At 40.5% G+C, this 6,964-nt stretch overlaps 1 pseudogene; it reads right to left on the reverse strand.

Annotated features, from left to right (window-relative positions):
• Window positions 1–5,380: 5,380 nt before the first annotated feature.
• On the reverse strand, window positions 5,381–6,294 carry LOC115295274 (annotated as a pseudogene).
• Window positions 6,295–6,964: the final 670 nt, after the last annotated feature.

The raw sequence follows: 6,964 nt of genomic DNA on the forward strand, positions 1-6,964 counted from the left end.
CAGGCGGCGATGCTGCTGGGACGCCGGCGCTGAGTGCGGCGGCGGCAGCGACCCGGCTGGGAAAGAGCCGGCGGCCGGGGGCGGGCGTGGGTGGCGAGAGGGGGTGGACGCGGCGGGAGGAGCCCGCGAGAAGCTGGTGTCCCCAGCCGGGCAGCCTGCGAGAATCGCTGAGTCATGGCAGGAGATCAGCCGCGCCGGCGAGTGAGGAGGAGGAGGAAGAGCGAGGCTCTCGCTGCTCCCGAGGGACGGCGGCCGCGGGAGCCGCTCCCTTCCACACGCAGAGCCCCGCTTACCACTGGGTTTAGGATCACAAGTGTGCTGGCCCGTCTCTGCGTAGGGCGTGCCTCCGTTGTGCACGGAATGCTTTTACCCCGAGACCCATGCAGGTAACAAAGGCACGTTCCCCGGCCCAGGGGGGGGCCTTGCGGGTACCGTCGCCCCGGGCCAAAGTGGACCCTCAGCGGGAGCCGCAGGGAGACGGCGGAGGTGCGAAATGGGGGAGGTTCAGGCGGAAAAGGCAGTTGCAGGACCGAGCGATGGGGGCACTCAGGAAGTGGACCAAGGGGCTCTTTGCAGAAGACCTCGACCAACTGAGACTCAGACTTCTCTGTCCCTTCCCCATTAGGCGCTTCGAAGCTCTCTATCCAGGGTCCGGATACCGGCCACGCCCAGGGGCCAGAGGGAACCAACCTTGACCCAGAAAGCAGAGGCGTGAGTAGAACAGGGAGCAAAGACTGGGCCGCAGTTCCACAGGAGCTCTAAATTATCCATGGGGATTTTATCCTAATGTAATTGAAAGCCAAGGTGTGTACACCTCAGATGTGTTAGAGCCCACTTACCATTTATTTTGTCTATAGTTTACATTTATCTTGTATCTAATTTTGTGAGGTTTCAGAAACCAGAATGTTTATGAACCTCTTTGAATACTAATGGATAACTCAATCTTCAAGGGCTTGTTTCTACTTTGGTGAAAGGAGAGGGTCAGAATAAATGATCTTCCAGCACTGGAATTCTGTTATTATTGATATTTATACTTGAAGTTTCCAGAAATGGAGGAGCAGTCAGATCAAAGCCAAAAGGAATATGTGACACACAAAAATCACTAAAGCTGTCAGTGCCCCAGTTTCTTTTCCAGGTAAGCAGAATCGCTAGTTTCTGCCCGATTCATTTCAATCTAATGGTAGTACACAAGACGGTATTAGGAATTGATTATGGGTTGATTTTGTATATCCATAAACTAGACACACATCCAATGATTTCTTGTGTTACCTTATCAGAAAGATTGTTATAGTAATTGTTTTTTAGCTGTGCTTATATCCAAAAGCTTCTTGGGCCTATTCTTTGAATTACCTAAAATCCGTTGTTTAAAGAGAGAACATTTTATTGGTATCAGAGAGTTCTTAAAAAAAAAAAACTCCTTGCATTTAAATAACACTTCTCACTGTGAATGCTACAATCCATAAATAACCTAACTACAATACCTGAGAAGAAGGTATACTTTACAAAACTCACTCCCAGAGAGTTAACTGATGCATGTCACACTTAGAATGCTTTATCAGAAACAGTTTAATAACAGGCCTCAGAAGCAAACTTAGATGCTGAAGAAACAAAAATGTCAGTACTATAGCACCTTATTATTATGCCCATCTTATAGAAGGTTAGCCTGTCTATTCCTGTTTCTGTAATGTATTATGTACAAATAGGAAAGCTAACATAAATATAGGGAGGAGCCCAAAGTATATGGGTTCTTCCCCCAAGCCATCATTATAAAGGGAGTACAAAATCCTGACAGTGCAGGAAAAGAGAAGTAAATATATAGGAGGCATGAATTTATGAGAAAAAAGTTCAGTCATCTTGAATGATAACGGTTAAGAGGCTTCACTGAGGGAGCCACTTTGTATATTCACGTGCAGTTCCAAGAGAACTGGAAAGAACTCTTTTTCCATGTAAATGGTATCCAGAACATCAAATATCAGTCCTGTTTGTTTGTTTGTAAGGTTAGGTTTTAATATAAAAACAGGAGAAATACAAGATCTCAGGAAACAAAGGGAAAAAACCTTATTTTAATTTTTCTTGTAAGAAACTACAGTTGTGCAGTCACTCTGCACATAACTGGTAACGTTAAAAATGGTCATAATTCACAAACTAAGGGATTAGAACCTGTAAATTTCTTTTTTTTTTGTATTTTATTTTATTTTTTATACTAAAACCTCAATTTTCTTTTATTTTTTTCCTTTATAGTTTATTGTTAGGTTGGTTTCCATATATGACCTAGTGCTCATCCCAACAAATGCCTTCCCCCTCCCCCTCCCCACCCATCACCTCCTTTCCCCTCTTCCCCACCCCCATCAGCCCTCAGTTTGTTCTCAGTATTCAAGAGTCTCTTATGGTTTGCCTCCCTCCCTATCCCCAACTATTTTCTCCCCTTCTCCTCCCCCATGGTCTTCTGTTAAGTTTCTCCTTAGAACCTGTAAATTTCTGTTACATGAATGCACAATGAACTCTAGTCATTAAAATCATTAAAATATGATTATAGAATTCTGATCTCATGTCATTCATGTGAAGTACAGAAAAGTCAGGAAATTTCTAATAGCACATAGAGCATTTCAAGTGTTTTACTTTCATGGTAAACTTAAAAGAACATAAATTTCCTACAAGGAGGGATTAGTCTATGTCGTTGGTATATATTTGCAAAACATTTCAACACTACCAACACCAAAACTTTTAATATGGGGCATTGGAAATGTTTTACTTTAACAAGAAAAAATATCATCTAATTTTTTTTATGTTTATTTATTTTTGAGAGACAGAGACAGAGCACATGCAGGGGAAGGGAAGAGAGACACAGAATCTGAAGCATGCTCCAGGCCTGAACTGTTAGCACAGAGCCTGACATGGGTCTTAAACTCAGGAACCATGAAATCATGACCTGAGGTGAAGTCATGTGCTTAACTGACTGAGCCACCAGACACCCTGAGGAAAAAATGTCATCTAATAGAAATATGTAGCTATATAAGTAAGTAATCCTTATTTCTTATACAAAAAGCATGTTACTACTATGTAAAATAAGTTCTGATTATTTATTATTTTTTATTTTTTAATGTTTTACTTATTTTTGAGAGAGAGAGAGACAGTGTGAGCAGGAGAGGGTCAGAGAGAGAAGGAGACACAGAATCTGAAGACAGGCTCCAGGCTCTGAGCTCGCTGTCAGCACACAGCCTGACACGGGGCTTGAACCCATTAACCGCAAGATTGTGACCTGAGCTGAAGCCGTACACTCAACCATCTGAGCCACCCAGGTGCCCCAAGTTCTGATTTTTAGCTGCAAACCTCAACATGCCTGGTTCTTAGTGTGTTACTGCATGAAGGAAAGACCTTTGATCTTTTGGGGTTTTGAGAATTCCAGTGTTCAGTGTATTAGGGAGGGGAAAGTCCACCAGGGAGGTGACCCTAAAAATTCAGAATTTAATGTAGGCAGCTGCATCCTTGGGATAGCCAGCCGCAGGACTATGGAGGATACAAGTGGAATGAGTGCTAGTGTGGAGGAGGCTAAGCTCTCCGACCTCAAGTTTTCAGCTGGCACTCTTTAACAAGAGGACATTAACAAAAATAAGCTTATTGACGCTTGCAGCACATCGCACAGAAGAAACTTGAAACAAAAAGTAACTCAGAAAGCTTCTTAAAACCGCAGTCTATATAGCGTCTCAACAAAGACCGATACATTTGTAGAGAAATGATAGCACAGAGGAAAGCAGTTTTAGGCTTTCAAGGGTAGCAAACTGGAAGAGTAAATATATGGGAAGAAACTTAACAGTAAGGTTTGTCTGACAGGTCCTCTTCTCAAAGATATATGTTTTGGGGTGACGTATCCTGGTTTCTTTCATTAGGCTTTGTACCAGGCTCTAAGGAATCCCTGAGGAATGAAACTGTAAGTTACTGGTATTTAAGTATTCTAGTTATAGGTGAAATGGGGACATGAGTCATTCCATTAAAATGTTTTAGGGGCACCTGAGTGACTGAGTTGGTTGAGCATCAGACTATGGCTCAGGTCAGGATCTCACAGTTCATGAGTCAGGATTCTGCTTTGGATTTTCTGTCTCCCTCTCTCTCTGCCTCTCCCCCACTTGCATGCAAGTGCTCACTCTCTCTCAAAAATAAATAAATAAACATTAAGGAGGAAAAAAAAAGAAGAAGAACAGGAGCACCTGGCTGGTTCAGTTGGTTAAGCCTCTGAGTTCACCTCAGGTCATGGTCTCGTAGTTTGACAGTTTGAGCCCCGTGTCAGAGCCTGCTTCAGATTCTGTGTCTCCCTCTCTCTCTGCCCCTCCCCTGCTCACACTGTGTTTCTCTCTCTCTCTCAAAAATAAACATTAAAGGGAAAAAATATTTTAAAGAGATGTACCCTTATTCTATTCTTTAAGCAAAAGTTTGTGCAAAAGCCCCATCCTCTAAGGGATTCCACAGAATGTCTGGAGCTCTATAGAGTTGGGGTTTTTTCCCCCTGAAGAAAGCAATATTATTCTTTAACAGTTAAAAGCGCTATTCCTGTTAGGGATAATGTAATACCACCTCATCCTTACTTACAATAATTAGACATATGCATATGATACAAAAATACAGACACTGCATGGTGACTAATTTTGGAATAAATCCATAGAATAAGTCACAACATGTATAAATCATTTATATCTTAACAGCTTACTTATACCTGAACAAATTTTCATTAAGCATATTATTAATTTTCAGGTTATATAATCAGGTTGCAGTATTTTATTGTGCTGAAGCACATTTGAAAAAGAAGCCAGCTGTTTCACCTATTTTAATACTAATATATTCTAGATCATGATATACAATGAATGTATAGAAACTTGAAGGAGCAGACATTTCCCACAAGGAGATACTTAGTCTCTATCATTGGTGTGTATTAACAAAACATTTAAATGGTACAAACATTAGCAGTTTCAAGATGAGGCACCTGAAAAGGCTTCTACTCTTTTACCATGAGGTGTACCTTTACACAAGACCTCTTACTAATGTTTATCAACTGTAGGTGAGGGTTGTGAAAACCAATAAAGAAGCTAAGTTAAAATGGACTCTGGAGGCAATGAAGGAAGAGTTCTCAGTACCACTCCAGGCAGCTTACTTAGCATGCCTCAGCGGAAGAAAGCAGAAAGTAGGAAGATTATCCTTGCCCAGCAACAACCTAGCCAATGAGAAGTCCTCATTCTCCCTCTAACTCTCCCCCTCCTCCAGTGAACTTTTCTTTTTCTTCCCCAACTCCCTTCTTTCCTCTCTACAAGGATACTCTTTTTCCTTCCTTCTTGGACTTGTCTATGGTTTGCCATAACTGCGGTCCCAAATTGCAGTTCCTCTGTTATTCCTAAATAAATTCATTTTTGCTAGATAAATAACTGACTATTTTGTTTTTAGGGCCGAGAAGTTTATCAATGAATTGCTTCATGTCCATCACTTCCAGTGACATGAACTGTGCCTCATGCCTTCATAGGTTTTTAAGGTTACATTGGTTGGATTTACCAATGTTTTTAGCTTTTGACAATAAGAGTACCAACCATTACAGAAACTAAAGGGTGGCAGGTAGTCTCCATGATACTGAGAATAGAAACATCTGTTAGCTTCTGATAGGACTCCATGGAATGGAAGTGCACAGGGGAGGTCAGTGCAATGATACCTACCAGCTTCTGCTGTGTGACAGAGCCATCCTGAGAAAAGCCTCCCAAAATAATAACATTAAAGGAATACCTTTCTTCACCTCTGCTCTATTAAAGGCTTTACATTTCTGCTGTCCAATTCCAGGTTCATTCTCCTGTGAATCTGGTAAGAGCCCAATAACGTTAAACCAAGAAGGCATAGCCAGTTCACAGTTAATGTAACAGGCATAACTACCACATGTGGGTAAATATATTTGATTCGTGAACTTCTGGTACCTGCAAAGTCTTCTGCCCATCCATGCTCAGTATCTCTATGGTGAGAAGGGGTGCAGACATTGATGGAACCACCATGGGAGATGCAGGAAGGAAAGTGGCGCCTATGAGCTGTATCCCCTTTAGAAAACACAAGTATCAGGAATCTAGACCAGTATTTTTCAATCTTTATCTTGTATTAGAATCATCTGGAGGGCTTTAAAATACACTCTTGACTGGGCCAAGAGTTCTTGATTTAATTGGTCTGGGTTGTACCTTTAGCACCAGGACTTTTTGCCCCAAGCTCCCCAGGTGTTTCTAATTCAAAGTTGAGAACCACTGGTCTAAAATAATGGCTCTCAAATTTTTGCATGCATCACAATCAGTTGGAGAGTTTGTTAAAACAAAGAATCTCTGATTCAGTACGTCTGAGGTGAGGTTTATAATGTGCTCTAACAAGTTTCCAGGTGATGCTGATGCTGATGGTCAAGTAACCACATTTGAGAACCACTAGTCTGAAGCAATGCCATCCAACAGAAATACAATGTGAGCCACATATATAATTTAAATTTTTGCAAGGAGCCACATTTTTTAAAGTAAAAAGAAACAGGTAAAATGTATTTTAAAAATATAATTTATTTAACCTATTATATCCAAAACATAATGTCAATATGTTATCAATATGAAAATTATTAATGAGATATTTTATGTTCTGTTTTTTTGTACTAAGGCTTTGGAATCTAGTGTATTTTACACTTACAACACATCTCTATTTGGACACCAAAGTTTTATCAGAAATACTTGTTCTGTACTTAGCTTTTATAAAATTTATAGTTGACATAGTAGATACATATACCCAATTGTTGCAAACATACTTAGAAGTTTCCAATAACTAAATTGAGTACATATTTTATATTTAAATTAAAATAAAATAAAACCTATTTTTCCCTATTTGAAAAATGCATTAAGACTATTTAATGGAGGTCAATCATTATCTACCTGTTTCTTCCTGTTTGTACAGTTTCCATATTGTTAATAGATTG

This window comes from Suricata suricatta, chromosome 7 (genome assembly GCF_006229205.1).
Source record: "Suricata suricatta isolate VVHF042 chromosome 7, meerkat_22Aug2017_6uvM2_HiC, whole genome shotgun sequence".
NCBI classification, from domain to species: Eukaryota; Metazoa; Chordata; class Mammalia; order Carnivora; family Herpestidae; genus Suricata; species Suricata suricatta.